Source organism: Aedes aegypti, chromosome 3, assembly GCF_002204515.2.
Source record: "Aedes aegypti strain LVP_AGWG chromosome 3, AaegL5.0 Primary Assembly, whole genome shotgun sequence".
In the NCBI taxonomy this organism is placed as follows: domain Eukaryota; kingdom Metazoa; phylum Arthropoda; class Insecta; order Diptera; family Culicidae; genus Aedes; species Aedes aegypti.
In genome coordinates, this window is record NC_035109.1 from 136,622,848 (window position 1) to 136,645,773 (window position 22,926).

The window sequence follows — 22,926 nt, forward strand, 5'->3', positions numbered from 1 at the left end:
TACACAGCAAACATTTTTCGGGTTCGGGTCGGGTCCGGGTTTGCTTTTCAATTTTTTCTCGGGTTCGGGTCGGGTCCGGGTTTGAAGAAATAAAATAAGTCGGGTACGGGTCGGGTTCGGGTTTGAAAAAGGTGAAACCCGACCATCTCTACCAACTACACGAGGCGCGGTAAATGGCTGGGCATGGCGTACCATTGGTACCTCGCGTACCTGCAGGAATAAAATAGACCCCTTTGTGCGGTCCTTAGCCTCTTGCCCAGCAACTCCTATCCCTACCTCCTCGTGGTACTGGCCGGGGTACGAGTAACCTTGGGGAAGATCGGGTAACCAACCCCCGGTGGGAACTTTGGTCGTATGCTGACAGGGAAGGGGTTTGCTTTTGCAAACCTGGAGCGTCTGTACTCCACGTTAGGAGCGGCTCACAACAGCGTCTGTTCCCCATGTCAGGGGCGGCTGATCATCGTCCGAGTGCCAGAGAAGGACTTTAAGCTAAACTGCGCACTATGGCCCTCCGAACATTTAGGGGGAATGGTCCTCCGGAAATCTAGGGGGTTGGTGTCAGGCCCTGCGAGCCAGCCGTAAAAACACATCAGCACAGGAACGTCAACGAGAGAATACGGACCGGAACAATCGGCAAAGACCACAGCGACGAAAATGGACTAGCGATTGGAAACTCGGTACGTGGAACTGCAAATCTCTCAACTTCATTGGAAGTACTCGCATACTCTCCGATGTACTGAAGACCCGCGGTTTCGACATCGTAGCGCTGCAGGAGGTGTGCTGGACAGGAGCATTGGTGCGAACGTTTAGAGGTAATCATACCATCTACCAGAGCTGCGGCAACACACGCGAGCTGGGAACAGCTTTTATAGTGATGGGTGATATGCAGAGGCGCGTGATCGGGTGGTGGCCGATCAATGAACGAATGTGCAAGTTAAGAATCAAAGGCCGATTCTTTAACTTCAGCATAATTAACGTGCATAGCCCACACTCCGGAAGCACTGATGATGACAAGGACGCATTTTACGCGCAGCTCGAACGCGAGTACGACCGCTGCCCAAGCCACGACGTCAAGATCATCATAGGAGATTTGAACGCTCAGGTTGGCCAGGAGGAGGAGTTCAGACCGACGATTGGAAAGTTCAGCGCCCACCGGCTGACGAACGAGAACGGCCTACGACTGATAGATTTTGCCGCCTCCAAGAACATGGCCATTCGTAGCACCTATTTCCAGCACAGCCTCCCGTATCGGTACACCTGGAGATCACCTCAGCAGACAGAATCGCAAATCGACCACGTTTTGATCGATGGACGGCACTTCTCCGACATAACCGACGTCAGAACCTATCGTGGCGCCAACATTGACTCCGACCACTACCTGGTGATGGTGAAACTGCGCCCAAAACTATCCGTCATCAACAATGTACGGTACCGACGCCCGCCCCGGTACAATCTCGAGCGGCTGAAACAACCGGATGTCGCCAATGCGTACGCGCAGCATCTTGAGGCAGCGTTGCCGGATGAGGGCGAGCTCGATAGGGCCCCTCTTGAGGACTGCTGGAGGACAGTCAAAGCAGCCATTAACGACGCTGCCGAAAGCGTTGTCGGATATGTGGAACGGAGCTCAAGAAACGATTGGTTCGACGAGGAGTGCCAAGAGGTTTTAGAGGAGAAGAATGCAGCGCGGGCTGCAATGCTGCAGCATGGTACGCGGCAAAACGTGGAACGATACAGACTGAAGCGGAAAAAGCAAACCCGCCTATTCCAGGACAAAAAGCGCCGCCTGGAAGAGGTGGAATGCCAAGAGATGGAGTTGCTGTACCGTTCTCGAGAAACGCGGAAGTTCTATCAGAAGCTCAACACATCCCGCAAAGGCTTCGTGCCGCGAGCTGAGATGTGCCGGGATAAGGATGGGAGCATCTTGACGGACGGACGCGAGGTGATTGAAAGGTGGAAGCAGCACTGCGATGAACACCTGAATGGCGCAGAGAACACAGGCACAGATGGTCAGGACAGCGAAGGCGATGGCTACGTCAGCACAGCGGACAGCGGAAATCAACCAGCTCCCACGATGAGGGAAGTTAAGGATGCCATTCAACAGCTCAAGAACAACAAAGCCGCTGGCAAGGATGGTATCGGAGCCGAACTCATCAAGATGGGCCCGGACAGGTTGGCCGCTTGTCTGCATCGGCTGATAGTCAGAATCTGGGAAACGGAACAGCTACCGGAGGAATGGAAGCAAGGCGTTATATGCCCTATCTACAAAAAGGGCGACAAACTGGAGTGTGAAAATTATCGTGCAATCACCATCCTAAACGCCGCCTATAAAGTGCTATCCCAGATTCTCTTCCGTCGTCTATCACCTATAGCAAACGAGTTCGTGGGAAGTTATCAAGCAGGTTTCATCGACGGCCGCTCGACAACGGACCAGATCTTTTCCGTGCGGCAAATCCTCCAGAAATGCCGTGAGTACCAGGTCCCTACGCACCATTTGTTCATCGATTTTAAGGCGGCATACGATAGTATCGACCGCATAGAGCTATGGAAAATCATGGACGAGAACAGCTTTCCCGGGAAGCTCACAAGATTGATCAGAGCAACGATGGACGGTGTGCAAAACTGCGTGAAGATCTCGGGCGAACACTCCAGTTCGTTCGAGTCTCGGCGGGGACTACGACAGGGCGACGGACTTTCGTGCCTGTTGTTCAATATTGCGCTTGAAGGTGTCATGCGGAGGACTTGCAAGCTCTTGGGGTTTTCGAACGCCGAGTGCTAAGGACGATCTTCGGCGGCGTGCAGGAGAACGGCGTGTGGCGGCGAAGGATGAACCACGAGCTCGCTCAACTCTACGGCGAACCCAGTATCGTGAAGGTAGCTAAAGCTGGAAGGATACGCTGGGCAGGGCATGTTGCAAGAATGCCGGACAACAACCCTGTAAAGATGGTGTTCGCCACGAATCCGGTCGGAACAAGAAGGCGTGGGGCGCAGCGAGCTAGGTGGATTGACCAGGTACACCAGGACCTGGAGAGCGTGGGTCACAGTCGAGGATGGAGAGAAGCGGCCATTAACCGAGGGAATTGGCGAAATATTGTTGGCGAGGCTTTATCAAGATAATTGATGTAAAGCCAAATAAGTAAGTAAGTAGTAGCCAACTACAAGCTTCCGAAATGCATCATACTGCACCACACCGCACAGTGGCCGCATCCCATACAAATGCTGGCCAAAAGTACAATTCTCATTCAAAACGTTCAAAAATGCTAATTATTTGACAAAACATGATTTTTAGAGGTAATTTGATAGAAATAATCACTGAAACAGAAAATCGATATTTCCGGTACATTTGATATAATTTGTTTAAAATAGCACATTTTTGTAATTCAACCAATGAAATCCGTATCCAGATCAAAATCAAATGAAACGTCATTATTTTAATGCTAATTTGAAGTTAAATATCGTGGGCAAGCTCGATGTGATTTTTGAATCTATTCGGGAGTTTATAAAGGTAAAAAAATGCGATATTTATATCAAGTATGATGGTCTAATGGGCTGATTCGTATTGTAACTAAAAAATATTTTTTCGTATCTTGGCGCAAAAAAGCGCAAGTGAAGCCATAGTACATCGAATACTATGGAACATTTGCCTCACATTGAGGGGTAAATGATCATTTTAAAGCGTTTCCCAGATATCTTGCATTACCTTTGAAAAAATGCCTTATTTTTTAAGGAGCTCTATGTTATGTACACTTCTTGACATTCTCAAATGGTAAACATGTCAAATATGGTTTGAAATATCCCCAAAACAAAGCTTAAGGTATATTCTTTCGAATGAAACCGGTTGAGAAGGTTTTGGTCATGATTTAGTACTGAAACTGCAATTTCTATAGAACAACCTTCATGAAATTTGAAAAATTCCAAAGGGGCAATTTCAGCTGACATCTCTTCAGGTCAAATGCTGTGAAAAAACGAAATATACACCGATCGATCTGAAACTTTGGGGAATTGTTATTCAATACTGAAGAAATCAAGAAAAAATATTCGAGAAGGAATTTGAAAACTTCATTTTTTTGACTTTTGGCCAGCTTTGGGCCACTGTGCACCGGTGAGGCATGTTGATCATGTTGAATCCACAAACTCTCCCAAGCCATTTTGGCAACACTATATTCACTCTCAACAATTCCTCATTGAATCATTCCTAAACATGCCTACACTTACATCTCAGATCTTTTCACATTGTCTACATAAGGTAAAATATTGTTATTGTTCATCCTTTTGCATTGTATCATTCTTTGCTATTCCCAGAAGATTTTGCAGTAGCATTTATAGATCGTATAATAGTTAAGCTACAACACTTTATTACATGCAACAATACGCTATTAGAATGTCCCATGCAACTCGATGAGCAGAGAAGAGCGGAATATAAATAGGAGGCCAAAATGTTGTAAAAGTCTGGAGTGAATACTGAATAGGATCCTAAAATTCTTGATAATATCTTGTTTTTAATATATAACACGATGGAGCGTGTTCTTGCTACTACTTTGGCTAATTTTCTCACTCAAATAACGGCTATATCATATTTGAACTTTAATTTATAAAATGGGTCTAAATTTAAAACACATTTGAACCTTAGTAGACAAAATCGCCACAGGGGTGCTACTTCTAAACACTGGGGTTTTTCCTATCTGACATTGCAGAAGGGACACGGAAAATAAAATACACCCAAAATTTGAGTTTAAACCAAAAAGTATGACAAAATCTTCAAACTCGAAAATAATATTTTTCAGAACCTAAACCAACGAAAAACAACTTAAAATTGAGTACAGCTGGGATTCGCTGGTTGGAACACGACTGCCTTCCATCTTACGAATCCGACCCGTTAGTTGGAACGACTGACAGCTAGTGAAAATGCTCCAGACTAACGCATCTGGAGTGCAAATCGTCACGGAACGCACATATACATATACATTTGTTCTATATATGGAGATTTCAATGCGACGGTAGTCAGACGTCAAAGTTAGTTTGACATCCTCCTCTGACATTCGTTGATCTTGTTGATTTTTTTTCCAACCAGCAAACATCCAACCATCGAGTCATTCCATGTAGCGGACCCCCAACGAGCGAATCCCCACTGTAAACTTGTGTTTCTGGTCTAAGTTTAACCGTTCGGTACTATTATTGAGACAGGGCTTTAGGACCCTATTGAATTGTGTCTCTCGTGTACAGTCAAAGCTCGTTATACCAACAAGCTTGATAGCAATAAAATCGCTCTATAACCACATTTTCCGGAACCCTGAAAAACAGTTCAATGTTATGAGCTATTCTCTATACCGACTGTCCCTTACTGTGTCGTTATAATAAGCTTCGACTGTAGCTTATTTCCCTACCGGATCGTACCCGTGCGAACAAGGATTAGTGAGACACAAGTTCTGATTTTTTTTTTCAAAATTCTTGACGAAATGCGACTTGGCAAGTCGAAAATACATCATCTGAAAACTTTGTCAAAAATTCTCTTGAAGATTCCTTCAGTTTTTTTTTGTCCTTGAATTCATTTAAAAAGTACAATTAACTTGATTTTGTTTTGAGTAACCTGAGTAATATCCACAAAATTTTGACCACAAAATTAGCTGAATAAAATGGAAGTTGTTCAGAAGTTTCTCGTTGTTTTTCAGGATTTTCTCCAGGCTTTACTTCCAAAAAATCTATGTTTCTAGCATAAATTTCTCCTGGAAACCCTCAGCATTTCCACCCGATAATTAAACAAGAATTATAACTAGGAATTCTTACTCGAGAACATATAAGAACTTCATTAAATAATCATCAAGAAGCCCATGTAGAGCTTTCAAGAGTTCTCACGAAAAATGATCCAGAAATTAAACTGAAAATTCCTCAATAGTGTTTTCTCCAAGTACTGTATTTTATTGTTTTCAGGAATAATAATATATTTCTTACAAAAACTTTGTATTATCGAAGAATGTTTCTAAGAACAGTTGTAAGTATGGCTATAGGAATTCCAAGAAAATTCCCTCATAAACTTGCTTCATAGATACCCTAAATAGTTACAACAGGCATAAGAGCAATCAATATCCTTGAATTCTTCTCACATCCTAAAAGTTCTTGGGAAAAAATCTATATGAGACAAATTCCATGTCAAAACGGGTGGTTACAGAACTTGGCCATCTTCTATTTGCAGTAAATTTGGTTTTCGGTATGGTAGAATAAGTGTTTTCCAAAGATAAATCGATCATTTTGACCCGAGAATTACTGTTCAAAACGGTCATTTTATATGAAAATTTCTAGCCTTAGAAAACTTTTTTTTCGTTATTGAATCCTGAAATATGTTGATGTTTGAATTTCTTGATGGAGTCTTTTCTTAAATTTCTTTAGGATCAACTTTAATCCCATTAAATATTTAAGGTGTTTAGTGGAATGCCTATAAATAAATGAAAATTGAATTTTGTACCATATCATTTAATTCCACTAGGGGAGATCGCAGCAAGCTGTGCGCGAGGTTGGCTGCGTTTCGTTTTCTGTCACGATTTTGTTCGTTCTCTGATAATGGATCATTAAAATAACCAAAACGGCCGCTATGGAAAGCATAGATAGCGCCACCGTAGCCTTGTGTGTTTGACATAACAGCAATGCTGTCACAATGTTAAATCCCATATACAGTGGCGCCTTTGTTGTGATGTGGTGAGCACTTGCAAAAACTACCTTCAATGATCCATTTCTAATCTGCCGATCAACGTAAGAAAAATCGGGTTGCGTACAAGCATAAAGTTGTAGTGAAGTTAGGCGTTTCTCAAGTAAAAAAGTAGTAAATCGTGTACGATAAGTTTCTTTGTTCGGAAATTTTCAATGCAGTGTGCGATAGAAGTTAAAAGGAAAGTATATGATTTTCCCGTCCTCAGTTACGAGTGAGCGAAAAATGAAAGATGGGCTGTAAATTTTGGAGCTGAATGTCATGAAAATTGCGAAGGCTCGCGGTTGCAGTTACTTGGAATTTGAATTCAGTGTTGAAATGAAGCTAACCATAATAGGGACCGAAATTACCTATCAAGAAAGGTTCAGCTGCTGGTGCTGCAGTTTAAACTTCATCAGAAGGCTTCTGTAGCTGCACTAATTTCTTCAGATTGTAAACGCTACTTGAGGAATTTGGTGAGAGATTTCCATTTTAAACTTTATTTGTTATTCTATACTTTAATTGTTTTACGCATTTGTTTTTAAATTTATGGGAGACATTTGCGATTTGTGTATAACGGGAAAGAGGCAAAACCAAATTTTTATCTCGTTTCAGAGAGCGAGCAAAGGCGCTTAAACTAAGGCTCTAGGGCCAGGACATGAGGAGGAAATGCCTATGTCCCAACCCAGGAGAACAACAAGGAGTGTGCATTAACTTTCTTAGCAACGCCACTCCCAACGACTTTACCTATAACCCTGAATTGAAACGGTTGGTACGGTTGGTACGGTTGTCCCCGTTTCATCCTTTAATTAGTTGAAAATATTTTGGCTATCAGTTTATTCATGCGTGAATAACCTGATCGTCATGATTTTTTTCATTTATCATCAACCCCAAAGTCTGCACAGTGGGCCTGGCCATTTTAATATTTGTATTATATCGCTGATATTCTGCAAATATTAATGCTGACAAGAAAATACCTGAATAATTTTAGGTATTTCCAGGATGCTTTTCAATATTGGCTGTGTAAGTGCTTAGATTAGATTAGATTAGATGAGATACCATTTAATTCCACTAGAGCTTGCATCCTTTGACAGATACGCGTATATTAGAGTGGTTCAAAAAATCGTGTTTGCTCCACACCTCTCATTCGATTCAAAATCAAATTCCAAGTGTCCTCCCAAAATTTGAGCTCATTCTGATGAAAATTGAGACTGCACAAGCCCTTCAAAGTTTATATGGGAATTACTATGGGAAAAGCAAGCAAATCATTCAATCGGTCATAGTGTTTGCCCATGTGCTCTTGGAGATTAAAGCTACGTCGATACTGTGGGATACATTCATCAGCTATAACTTTGCTGAAGACCGTTTTCAGATCGGATGCCTCAGTACTTAGTTATTGATTTTTATATGAGTTCTAAAACTTTGGCTATAATAATTGGGCTGATCTGTAGGCATCACTGGATATATGCAGTAAAACATAGTAGCCATGATTTATGTGTGGTATCTTTCGCGCCAGATGCAGCAATGTTGCCTGTTCAGCAGATAAATGAGCACTGTAGAAGAATTTGCGATTGGATATAAATTAATAACTAATTACTGAGAAGTCCGATTTGAAAACGGTCTTCGGCAAAGTTGTAGCTGGTAAATGTATCTTACATTATCAACGTAGCTTTAATCCCTAAGAGCACATGGGCAAATGCTATCACCGATTGAATGATTTGCTTGCTTTATATCGCCGTATATCGAGCTCAACTGTAAGATTAACTTCAGTGTCGTGTATTAGACTTGACTTATTCGAGATACTTCATCAAGAACAATAAGTCACTAGAGGGAAATATGACCTTCACTCTCGAAAACCTATTGTTCCAACATTAAACTTGAAATAACTAAAAAAATGTTATTTCTAGAGAAATGATCATGAAAGTCATGAAAAATTAATAACGGGATTTTTGTGTAATTGAAAATGTAAGGTATATTATTGCAATGTTTTTTTTTTTCCTGTAGCCCAAACGGTTCAATAAACTTCTCCGTAGAACGTTTTTCTCTTTAATCAACAGATTTAAGCTTGAACTTTTCAAATAAATTGCATGCACAAAATCATAGGTCATTTTCTGGAGTTATTCACGAGTCAAAATGATCGATTTATCTATGTAAAACACTCGTTCTACCATACTGAAAACATGTGTAAGATTTAATCCAAATCGAAAACTATCGGGCACGTTTTCATAAATTATAAGCACATTCTGGCCGGAGTTCCTCATATGTCCTTCCTTACCAAATGTCCACAGCACGTTTAACCGTCCATCAGAGAACTTAACAAATAATTAAAAAGAAAAAAACAGTGTTGCCAGATTATCTTTTTTGTGTTGAATTGTAAAAAATAACATCAAACTAAAATAGTATAACATTAATTAAAAGCTCTTGTAAGTTCAAAATATATCTGAGTTTATCAAGGTGAGTATTGCGTTGCCGTGTTTCTTGTTTCAAATATGTGTGTTGCTGCCAACACTGCCTAGTTGTCGATTTGTCATGTGACTTTTCTCGTCTGGAATACCGTCAATGACAAATGTCATTGACAGCCCCGTACAAGAACAAACAAATTATTGTAACTTTTCAATTGAATATCTTAAGAACTAGAACGAGCAAGATTAATTTACAGAAAACTGTGTAAAGCATTGAATTATTTAACTAAAACTTATATCTAACTTAATGTTAAAATTTGGAAGCCGTAATTAATTTCTCTAGAACTATTGTATCACAGTAAGTTTCCCTAAATATAATTGAACACAATATGTCTAACCTAGAATTATATCACAGATACACGAAGAACAGGAACAGTGAGGTAGACAAAATGAACTTCTAAAATGCCCTAAACCGATAATTGTAAGTAATCTGTATGTACACAACATCTTAAAATTAATAAAAAATACTATTTCAGCTAAAAGCTGATTCGCACCCACATTTGGAGTTGGGGAGCTGCTGTAACGATTTCGGCCAAAGTGTTTACCTCTGTGTTCCCGTAACAATGTGCGAAACATGTCTTGGAATTCCAAATTTGTCTCATAATTTGAATAAAAGAATCTTTTCGCCTGTTTTTTTATTCAAAAACATAAACATGTGTCAGCACTGCCATATCGTGTTAGGTTAGAGTTGATCTTTTGCCTATTTATATAACGACTGGATCGAACCAAATAATTGTTAAAAATTGATGATCTGGCAACACTGTTGTGAACCATGGTCGCTCTACAATGCGTGCTTTGTGCAGCTATGGCACATCTCGGCGCACTGGACTGGCACAATTTACCGTAATAGGTTGCTATAAAAATCACAGTGAACTGAAATTTTTTTCTCAGCATCCATTGTTTTTTTTTATCACTGTGAAACATTGAACCGATGCACGAGTTCACTACCTGGCGTTTGACCGGTGCCGTTTTATTTGCGTTACCATGGAAACGCGTGAACTTGGACCACTCAAACGTCAAATTAGTGAACTCGTGCATAGGCCTTTTCATGTAACAGATCCGTCTATGTATTTGTTTACATCGGTGGAGGACTTAGCACCGATCAATGTCATCTTCATAGAAGAACTGTCAATGAGCTTCCCGATCAGCTGATTTGAAACGTCTTGTAAACAGGCCAATGAGCCTATGCAAGCTATAAAACGTTTGACTTTTACTGTGCGCCCTGTTTTCAAATTGCCCGTGAGAGAGAGCGAGACAGCACCAACACACGGCGCACAGTAAAAGTCAAAAGAACAAAAGGATTTATGGCACGTATAGAGGCTCATACATGGAAAATTGTTATGTTGGGTTCAGCTGCAATCTCCTAACCTAGAGTTCTTGAAGGGAGGTTCATCAAATTAAACAGTCAGTGGCAAGGTATTTAGAAGGGAGGTAGTTCGATGTGTCATATAGAGCATTCCGCCATATTGGAGAAAAAGATGACAGCTAGCTGGTTCGTTACGCTTAAGTACCGTTTTGATTCATATTACGGACAGCTTCAAATTCCACTCTACTTTGTATGGGAAACATTTCACACGAAATGTTTCAATTTTTGCCGTTCAAAAGTTCTCAATTTCGAGGCTGTTTTTAGTAAGCTTTTTCCATAAATATCTTCGAAAAATTATACTGCCCAACTATCTTGGATGTCTATTTAGTGGTTGGACGATTTCAATTGATGATTTGACTGTTCCATTAATGATTATCATGAGCTGTCCGGAATTCGATTCAAAGTGTCCGGAATATGAGGCAAAATTGAGGAAGCGTCCGGAATAAGAATCATGCAAAGGCCACACATTTTGATTTATTTAAAATTATTCAAGTTGCCGAAGCGTATTCTTTACCCACCATTCGTAAGATAAGGGCTTCCTACGCTAGATAACGCTAAGGTATCATACATAATGATTTATTTTGTACTAGTGGTCCCGGCAAACTTCGTCTTGCCATCAAGTAGGCTGTTGAAAAACGCTTTTAATCATCCCATATAAAATGACAGTTTCGTTCGCGCTCGTTTTTTCAACTTTCCCGGTGAATATCCTGGGATTATTATACACACAAACACGTCGGAACCCTTGACGAACAAAACAGAGAAAGAATCATTCAAATCCGTTGACCCGTTCGTAAGCCATTTCGTGACATACAAACACCATTCCATTTTTATTTATATAGATGCTCTATGCTGGGTTATACTTCACTGAGTCCTTAAGTGTCCGTAATATGAATCAAAACGGTAGGTCAGCAAGCCATGAAACTAAAAAAAATCCCTCAAATTCATTTTGTTTTCGAAAACGTCAGTTGTGTTTTCAATTGTTTGAAATTTTCTGGAACGCTTCCAAAGTACACTCTCAGCATCATGCCAATCTCGAATTACAAAATAACTGCGATTGACAGTGGATTTTCACCACGTAGGTAATGTATGGGAAAAGACAGAGTTTAACAAAACACAAGAGCTCATTCACATATCTCATAACGCTGAAGGGGGTGGGTGGATGTCCTCAAGATGTTATGGATCATACAAAAACAGTGGAAATATCATACAAAAAAATACCCACCCACCCACGGGGTGTTAAAAATGTCCATGTGAAGTGTTCTGAAATATGCGAACACAACGACAATCGAAGTGTTAATGAATAAATAATCAGAATGCATGAATATATCAATCAACTTCATACATAATTTTATTGCATTTTATTGAGCTTTATATGTATTACAAGTCAAAGCCTTTTAATTGAACCAAATTTCTGAAAAATAAAAACATCTTCAAGATAAGGATAGCATTCATTTCATTTTACAGTCAAACGGCATCCATATATGACCGGCACCCGTTTAGAGAGAGAACTAGCGCATTTGACAGCTTTATCGGTGTTACATTCCCATCTACCTGTTACGATTAGTTTTGTTTGCTTAAAATAAGATTAATGGTTAGTAAATGGTCAATAATTTCATAACTCTGCTTATCCGTTGATCAGCCGATGAAACGCCATTCGGTGACCTTTTTCTTACTATCGTCGACCATCGTCATATAACTACGGGTTACAGCCTCCATTTAATACTTCCGCGGTTATCCTGGCCAGTCCCCTGCAAGAAAGCAACTCTAAACTGGGTATTTTGCTCCGTAGAGTTCATTGTTAATCTGAAAACTGATAAATTAAAATAATATTTGAGATAATATCTATTATCCAAGAACTTACTTGAAATTTTTTTGAATTTTTTTCTCATTAGGGGCAACAGGGGGAGGAAGGGGGTCTTACATAGTGTTACGGTCCATACAAAAATTTCAAATTTTCTATACAAAAGCTGTTACGTGGGGGTGGGAGGAGGTCTAAAATTGACAAATTTTGCGTTAGGTAATATTTGAATGAACCCTTACCAAACCCCTAATATCAAAAATAAACAATCCTATGGAAACAATAGCAACCACAGGCAACCACTAGAGGGGAAAATAACTTCAACGAACTCGCCAGCTGGCCGACTACCCCCACTGTTTACCACTCCCCGCATCCACTGACTGTCTAGATTGCTGTACCTTTCTTCAATATACCTTGGTCAGTGGGTGCGTGGTGAGGTCTGCTACAGAGGAGGTGAAAGTGATAGCTGGCGAGTATGTTTGCATGTATCGTTTCTATGGGATTGTTTACCACAGAAAACAAATCCTACCAGTTAAATGAAAATTTTCTCTCGCATCATCTACTTCATGCGTTTAAGAGGATGTAAAATGCAAGTATTTTACTGATTAAAGTGAAGATAAGCTACTAGGCTGCTAAATTTCTTCCATGACCTGGGTGAATTAAAAAGACGAATAAAACAAGATGGAGTGTGGCTATGGAAATTATAACCAGGTACATCTTCTTAGGTTAGCATCTTCAAACCAAAACAAGCTCGCCAGCTGTCACCTGGTATTTCAAAATGGCGAGTTCCACATTCTGACACATTGAACTACTTTACTCTAGATACCTTGCTCCTAAATATGAACTCTTTAATTTCCCGTTGATGAGTATCTTCCCACATAGAAAAATACAATTTGCCCATTATTCCAAACAGTATGATTCTTCTTTCTGTTAATGTAAGTGTATCACAAACGATTGATTTTACGTTGAACAATAAAGGATCTGAAATCTTGAACTGTAAAAAGCTATTTAAGTAATGTATGTAGAAAAGAGACAATTTATTATAGCGTACAAAAATTGTAAAATTATTTCGCACTGCTAACTCATTTGAAATAGTTGCAATGTAATATAACCTTTCGTGAAATTGTATTTGCGCAACTGCATTTTACTATATAATACCGATTTTAAACAGTTTGAGAAACAGTTAAACACGTTGGTGTTTGTTATACACAATAAAAAAATGCATGCTGGCTGTGCAGTTTTCAATTATTTTATTCTGTTTTTGTTTCACATAAATAAAAAAATTCGCGACATTTTGCTCTTTTCATTAGGATATACAGATTTCTCTTCTATTACAAAAAAGTAGAATGACAATAGGAAATTAAATCGGCTATAAAATTTGAAACGCTTTATGATTTTTTAAGCGTGTGTATCTCCGTGATTTTTGCGTTTCTGTCATCTTTCAGATCAAAACAAAGAAAAAAGAGTTCGAAAACGGCCAAAAAGAAATATTCATTCTAGTGAAAAAGTGTCCAGTTCAGTCTTCCGTGGTTTATGATATTATCGAAATACGGCCCGCAACACCCGTCAAGCGTTCCGTCCAGGAAAAAAGCACGAGATATAACGATAATCACCCAAGAACTGATGGGAGCAAGCAGATTGCTAGAAAACTCCAGAAACCTACGTGTTAGAATATTATTTAATAATTCGCCTCCGTTTTAGTTTCGACGAATTCGACTATCGCTAAATAACACAATACCCAGGAATTTCGGCCCGCAACCGAACCCGCAGCAGAGAATCGTTGACACAAGAGGGTCATCACTTAGGAGACAACTATAGGTTTCACTCCAGAACGGGAATGTGATAAGAGTTAAAAAATATGTATTACTAGTAGTCCCGGCAAACTTCGTCTTGCCATCAAGTAGGCTGTTGAAAAACGCCATGAAACGCCCCGTGGAAAATGGAAGTTCTGTTCACTCCTGTTTTTTCAACTTTCCCGTTAAATATCCTTTGATTTTTATACACACGAACACGTCGGAACCCTTAACGAATTCAACTGTGAAGGATTCATGAAAATCCGTTGGCCCGTTCTTGAGCCATTTCGTGACATACAAACACCGTTCCATTTTTATTTATATAGATAGTGAATAATGTTTCAATCTAACAATTTTTGAATTAAGGTGAAATTAATTGAAACGACACTTCAAATTTTCAAGAGCATTAATCTGGAGAATCAGACATCCGTTCAAGCTGAAGACTTGATCGATTTGTCACTCGCTGGTGGTGACCAATCGATCAAATTTTCAGCGTGAACGGTGTCTGGGTTTTTAGATTTGTGCTCAAGAAAATTTAAGGTTTGGTTTCGATGCTAATAACAAACGTCTTGGATATAATAAAATAAATAGTAGCATCCTAAATAATATATTGCGTTATTATTTAATTTTAAATGATAATGATACAAGTTTTACAGTATACACGTAACTGGACAGTATAGTATTTGGTAAAAATACAATAACGCACCATAAATCAATCATTGCATATACGTTATTTGTGCTTGTTGCGAATATGTTGTTCAACTGTTCTCGAACTGTTTGCGTTACTGTAGATTTGTAGAAAAATGGATAATATATCCACCATTTGTTAAACAGTAAACAGAAAATTTTGTTAGGGAAACTTGCTGATTTTGAATGGTTACATAACTTAACCGCCTATTACCCATATTGTTATTTTTCAATTTAACATTTGTCAATCTGTCGAAACAGTTTGTGGTAGGGTGGACTTATTGTTATTTTTGGTGCTATACGAAACTGTTTAGATACTGTCGCGAATGGTTGAGGATGATTTCGGAAACTGTACAAATATGGTTCTTATTTATGCGGGTTTTTTTTCAGGTCAATGTTAAGGAACTCATACCAAACTCCACTTGCGGGAAAAATGAAAAAAGCGAGGAAAACGGGGGAGATAAAAATAAACTATATAGACTGATGCTGTTCTTTACTCGAGTAGTCAAACGAAGACATGCTCTTTCGGTTGAGGAGAAAGGTTTAGTTGCAACAACTGAAAATGATCTTATTCTGTAGGTGTAAATTGACGTAGGAGTCTTGTTTAATAGGCCAACAGAAGTTTGAAATGAGTTCTAAGACTCAAATCTCTTCTGACGTTTTGCAAATAATTATTTCGGACCTACACTAGTTCTTAAAGATCAATAATTATAGATTGTTCAATGAATAATGAAATCGCATGCTTTCAATTACGAAAGGAGTTTATTATCTTATGACAGAGTTTAGTTTTAGCTTAGTTCTCATGATTAGGCAGTATAACAAATTAGAGGTTCATGCAACTCACCTTTAACCTCAGGGGCTGCCTACTCTGCCACTCGTGAGCACATTTAGGTTGGGCCCTCGCCGCCGCTCCGCTCACAGCGATGTCGCTTCCGCCGGTGGGGAGGGAATGGGTGTCGGATGAAAGCTCTGGGCAGGGTGTCTACTCGTTTCCCGAAATGAAATTCCCTGATATTTCCAGGTTTTTCCAGGGCTCACAAGATAATTCCAGGTTCAAGAAATACTTCAATTTTATAGGGCTGAATCAAAATAATGACAAATTTTGAAGTGTTTTTGATTTAATAATGTATAAATTCACTTCAAGACATTTTCAACGCATGCTGATGCTTTTTCAATATGAAGGAGCTAACAATACCAAAGTTTAAATTTTATTCAAATTTACTTTATTTCTCTTTAATGAATGTTCGAATCCTCTGAGCAATGATTGCCAATGATGGAGTCTCTGATTTCATTTGTAAGTGCTCTGTTCATCATCGCGAATGTAACGGAACTTCCAAGTGTATCATTTCAGAACTCATTTTAGAACTCTTGAACATTTCATTCGTAAATGTTCAAGAGTTTCAAATTAACATTCCCATTCCTATGGAAGCTCAAGGGCTCCATCGATTTTCGACAAACTTAAGACACACTGAATCAGATAAATTAGTTACGTAATATGATTCTATACACATCAATTAAACTCAACACTCAACTGTTCCAATAAAAAAACTTTTTGATAGACAATAATGTTTCTGTTGGAAAACAAGTAATTAATTTTGGACTGGTTTCGAATAAGTTAGCCCATTTGCAACCCTACTTGTTCAAGCATTTTTTTTTTATAAAAACGCTTTTTTGGTAATGAAATAGTCGAATGAAGGCGTACGAAAAAGAGGGTTAATCATAATTGTTACGAAATTGTAAATTTAAATTTGTTTAAAATCCAGATTACTTTCTTTTTTTAATCAAACATCTATATAAATAAAATGTGGTGTTTGTATGTCACGAAATGGCTTGAGAGCGGATTAACAGATTAGCATAAGTTTTTTTTTATTGTTTCACTCGACAAAAGGTGCGACATGTTCGTGCGAGGAAAATGTTCAGAAAAGTCCTCGAAATAATCGAAAAAAAGAGGAGAAGACTAATGTATTACTCTGTATGGGGAACTACATGACGTTTTCCAACAGGCTAGTTGATGACAAGACAAAGTTTGCCTTGACCACTATTATAAATATTGTGCATGAAGCTATTCTGGTTGCGAAACAGGAACCAGAAAGAGACTGAAAAGAGACCAAACAGTAAAAACGAAACCTAACAGTAACCAGGAGAAAAGAGTTTTATACGACCAGACATTTATCAGAGAATATTTCTAAGACTTGTTTTGGAAATTTCTCGTGCCTTACGACAATTTTTTTTTCAGGTTTGATGAATGGATATATAACTTTATTTGAAAGATTTCTTTTTTGTGATTATTTCCTATGAAATCTCTCCAACAAAAAAAAAATATTAAAAATAAGGAAATTCTTTAAAAAAATGTGTTGGATCTCAAAATATTAAAAATTAAATACATCAGGGATTAGTAGGTGCCCAGATAGCCGTAGCGGTAAACGCGCAACTATTCAGCATGACCATGCTGAGGGTCGTGGGTTCGAATCCCACTGGTCGAGGATCTTTTCGTAAAGGAAATTTTCTCGATTCCCAGAGCAGAAGAGTATCTTCGTACCTGCCACACGATATACACATGCAAAAATGGTCAATGGGCAAAGAAAGCTCTCAGTTAATAACTGTGGAAGTGCCCATAAGAACACTAATCTGAGAAGCAGGCTTTGTCTGACTTGGGACGTAACGCCAGAAAGAAGAAGAAAAAGACATCAGGGATTCTAACAGGAATTACTTCATGTATTATTCCTGATTTTTTCTAGAAAACCGGGAACGATTTTTCCAACGGATTTTCTAGAACATCCTCCAAGAGTGTCGTTTAAACATGTTGGAATATTCAACCAGAAACTACTCCAGTTGTCTCCAAGGATTTTTCAGGATTTTCTACAAAATTGTTCTTCAGAAGTTACATAAGATTTTAACTAGAAATTTCGCTAAGGATACCTTTAGGAAATTCTCCAGAGATTACTTCTAAGATTTTTTTGGGAAGTCATCCAATATTTCTAAGACACTTCTCATTGATGTTTTCAAAAAATTGCAAGCATTGTTCCAGAAGTTTTCTATGTATTTCTCCAAGAAAATGTGAATGAAATTTTCCAGGAAGCTGAGAATTTGTTTAAAAAAACTTGTGGCGTATTACTAAAGCGAATCTTAGGGTTCTTAAGTCATCCTTTATGAGTAAGGATTTCTATAAGAGCTCACTGTTAAAGAAGTTTTACAAGATTTTCCATATTATTGCTAAGATAATTGAAAAAAAAAATCAATTGAATCTCTGGATAAAATCCCGCAAGATTTTGTGAAGGAACTCCTGAAAAAAACATAGAACGAAATCCACAAAAGTGTGGGAATGATCGGAGGATTTCGTGAAAAAAATCCTGTGGTGTTTACTGGTGTGGAACCTTAAATGAACTTTTGAATATTCCATGGGAATTTTTTGACTAATTCATTTAAACATGTTTGAAAGAGCTCCAATAATCCGTGGATAAAATGCTGGAGAAATTCATAGAAAAAAAAACTAGGGAAGCTCAATATTGAAACACAGGTAAAATTTGAGGATTTATTTGAAATGTTCTTAATAGATTCACTCGAATAATTTCTCGAGAAATTTTTGGAGCAGTTTTTTGGAATAACCGTAGATGAAATGGCGTTATTGTCGTGTTTTTTGAAAAAAAAAAAATATCCTTGAACGAGTTTTACCATAAACTTTGAAATAAACATTTATGGGTCTTCTGAAAAAAAAACCGTGGAAATCATAAAAAGATCTGAAGAATTCGGTTGAAAAGTTAGTGAAAAATATCTGAAGGAAGTCCTAGGATAGTCTTTGGAAAATTGTTCAAAGTTATCCTTGGGAAAATTACTGGAGGTATTAACATTGAAGTACTCGAGGACTTCCAGAAGCAAATTCTGGAGAAATACCTTTAAGCATCATTTGAATAATTATTGAAAAAATTGGTATAGGAATTTCTTGAAGAATTTATGGAGGAAACCCTGTAATAGTTCCTGATAGTATTTTAAATGAAATCTCTGGAAAAACCACTAGGATAATTTCTGGAGCTGTTCTTGAAAAATTTAAGAAGAAATTTAGCATCATAATTATCTGCAAGCAAGATAAGGAATCCTCTATTTTCCTTATCTTGCTTGCAGATAATTATGATGATTAAATAACTTTCATTAAAAGTAGATATTTTTTAGAGAATTGCATGAAAATAAAGACCAATTCTCTAAAAAGAAACCAGCTATCGGCCCTAGATATATTAATCTTTTACTGATTAAATATAGAGATATTAAAATCGTGATCGTGGGGGCCCAGATAACGCGTAAACGCGTAGCTATTCAGCATGATCATGCTGAGGGTCGTGGGTTCGAATCCCACCGGTCGAGGATCTTTTCGGATTGGAAATTTTCTCGACATCCCAGGGCATAGAGTATCTTCGTACCTGCCAAACGATATACACATGCAAAAATGGTCAATTGGCATAGAAAGCTCTCAGTTAATAACTGTGGAAGTGCTCATAAGAACACTAAGCTGAGAAGTAGGCATTGTCCCAGTTGGGACGTAACGCCAGAGAGAAGAAGAAGATATCAAAATTGTGAATCATGTTTTGGTAAGTCGATAACATTTTATATTCGAATGGATCCTCCTTGAACAGCTCAAAAAATGTTTTGATAGCGGCGCAGCCGAACATTTTTTCGATAGACAAGAATTTTCTTGCAAATAATGGTTGCTCTAGATTTTGACGCAAAAATCCTTTGTCGTAAACACATTCTATCATGCATTAATGCCTCAAAATAATTTCCCTGATTGTAATCGAAATTCCCTGAGAATTCCAGGTTTTTTCCAGGTTGAATAAAATTCCCTGATAATTCCAGGTTTTCCAGGTTTTTCCAGGTAGTAGACACCCTGTCTGGGGACGCTGCTTCGGCTTCGCAGCACTTTTAAGGGGCACTCGCGTCGAGACGGTCTTGGCGGGAAACCGACGTCGGTTTCCGAATTTCTCACTCGCGACGCGGTAAAATGGGTGCACGCTTTTAGGGTATCGGCCCGTTTTATCTTCTCCCACACCAAAGGTTCCGTAGTTGTTTTCGGACACACTTTCAATCTTCGCCAGTTATCAAGGCTCACACCCGGTTTCTTCACTCCGGCACAAAACTTCGCGGGCACAATTAGGACTACCACGCTCGATCCGTACTCTTTGCGAGCTCAAACTTAACAGCCCGTGCTGAAACTCTATCGCTCTAACAAGCCCCAACTATCTGCCCTCTCTCTCTCGTTCTCTCCCGTGGTAGCCAACGGTTTCCTGGTTCCACGCTTACCAACCGTATGGTGGTCATGGTAACTGGTAGCGGTATTGGTAGCGGACGGCGTGTTGATGGGCGGGTGAAAATGGAATATTCTAATATAAAGACAAAATCCTATCTCCTAACCATGCAATGCAAATACAATATTTATTTTTAATAATTTAATTTATTTAATGGGACATGGACTCATGTTACAGCAGCTCCTCATTTGATTCAAAATTTTGAATAGTTTGTCTGCTTTTTGATAATAATCCATTATTAAAATAACGATACTACAGTTAACTCTCCCATACTCGATATTCCGTATCTCGATATCGAGTTAGAGAACCATAGTAAAAGTTGGTTTTCATGGCTAATTCGATGGTCCCTTGGATCGCAATTGTATTGGTTTTGTATTCTTTAACTCGATACCTCCCTAACTCGATGGTCCCTTCAATATCGAGTAAGGGAGAGATGACTGTATAATAATTATTTTTTAAAATGACGAAAGAAAACTTATAATTTTTAAACATAAACATATACAAAGTAAATTAAATGTCATGTATTTTTCCATTGCCAAACAACATCAGTGACTGCTACGATTGCTGAGATAAATTTCAGTTCGCGGAGTGTCCAACCCCTTGTTTTGAACTTCTTTTGAATAACTATTATTTGTTTGCCCTGAACAATTAAGTTTTCGTTGAAATCCAAGATTGCTTGGGATTTTATATGGAACATTAGGACTTTTCAACTTAAAAACGCAATTTCGTAATATTTACTCAAAAAATCTCGAGTAGTTAAGTATTTTCGACAGTACAATGTGTGATGAACACGATGGAATATTTTTTTTTAAATAAAAAAATATTCGGTCGATGATAAATTGAAAGTAAGTATATTTGGCAGAACAGTATCCAAAAAATAACTGGGTTTTTGTCAAATTTGCAATATGACGGTAGAGGGAGGGGGGGGATCCCATGGGTCGATTGGCATAAAAAAATGACTTCTTGGGGGCTGTCCATTGATTACGTATGACAATTATAGGTGTTTTTCAACCTACCCCCCTCCGCCCATGGTAAGATTGTTTGTATGAAAATTAAAAATAAATTGTATGACGCGTAAGAAATCTCAACCTCACCCCCCTACCCCCATAAACCCTTACGTAATCAATGGACGACCCCATGTTTGAAATGAATGAACATTTGAATTTGGTTCAATGAATGAACATTTGTCGATGGTCCATTGCATGTTTGTTTGTTTTTTGACACTTGGCATGGAATGATCCATATTGACTTAGGAACAAGTCCTTGAAGAAGCGTGAGGATGCTGAAATACTCCGGTGAAACAGTAAATCTCTTGAAAAATTCATCAGAGGCTGTCCATTAGTTATGTAAGGTGTTATGAAGGAAAGGGGGTTTGAGATGTCTTACACAAATTTTTGCCATAGGGAGAATGGGAGTCAAAAAACACCATAAAATTGTCTAACGCAATCAAAAATCCTTACAACATCTAAAATAGAGACCCATGGAAAAAATCTTCATGAAATTCAAAGATTTTTTTAAGAATCCCAGAAAGAATAACCTGAAAAGCATTATGTGAAGAAACATTTTTAGAATATCTCGAAAAATATTTCTCCAGCTAATTTTAAGATTATTTTTTCTCGAGGAGTTGTTTAAAAAGGTCTTGAATTTATTTGTAAAAAAAATACATACTATGGGGGTAGGGTAATTCCATCCTATTTAGCTTTGATCAGTGAGAACCTGATTTTTTTTCGGTATTGCAGTGAATGATGCTGATACAAACCGAGGCAAAACATTCCTTTCCCAAGACTGCTTTCTTATCGTGCAATAAGATTTTGATATATCTTAATCGTTTATTGATAATAATGCAATGAAATTATTACTTATTGCCTCTAGTCGTCGTACCCATTTTCACAACTAACGGCTCATTGTGAGTGGTCAAAATACAGCACTTCAACGTTATAATATAATGTTAAACTCGAAAATCTAGATCTACGGGCATCTCCCTCCATCCCTTCAACATAATAAAATATAAGAAAGTTTTTTTTTTAGAATTGATTGGCGCCATTAATATAAGCACAATATTGCGGCGCTTATATTAAATCCACATCAAGCGGCGGCGTTAACGCGCAGAAGATATGCGCGCAATTCAAACGCAACGTCAAAATTCAAGTAGGCTTGGATTTTTTCGTTCTTCAAGGACGCAAATGTTTCAAATTTGCTAAATCTAGAACATTTGATGATTTTCATTATCACTGCGACGGTATATCGACATTTTCAGATAATCGCATTACGTGGATTTATCTTGCAGAGCACAATATATAAGCACAATAGTCCAATCCAATTGCCTGCATAGTACTGCAATGTTGACAGAATTTTCTTTGTTTGCTGTGAGAACTGTCACATCATTGCTTTTGTTTGCTGTGAAAAAGCAAACATAAACATAATTGCTACCGAGCATTTACTTCCTTGTTGGACTGACGTTGACCAAAAGCTCAAATGACGTCAAACAAACATCGATACGTTTTCATTCTGAGGAAATCGACTTGTGTTAGATTGATCGTGCCTTGGTATTCGTGACAGTTTGCTTGTAGACCTCTATTCCTTTCAACCGAACAATCATGACAGCTGCTCACAGTACAGCGAAAACACCACAATCAAAGGAACCTGTTTCTTCGCCGAAGATCACGCACACATTGAGACGAACAAGTTTTTTTTTCTCTGTCCGGACGGATGAAAACATTATTTATGTTTTTAACTAGGGAGACTTACGGCTTTGGTACCATTCGACTATTATCGGCAACCAAATTTCAGATCACTCTTTGTTTTGTCAGCTTCCCGCTTACAAGATTTCCGAGACTAAACAAACAATAG

The 22,926-nt window shown here is 38.4% G+C and overlaps 1 protein-coding gene across 4 annotated transcripts in view; it reads left to right on the top strand.

Annotated features, from left to right (window-relative positions):
- The window catches only part of LOC5575615, a 984,994-nt gene that overhangs the window by 954,437 nt on the left and 7,631 nt on the right, over positions 1-22,926 (top strand). The gene's annotated exons all lie outside the window — the stretch shown is intronic.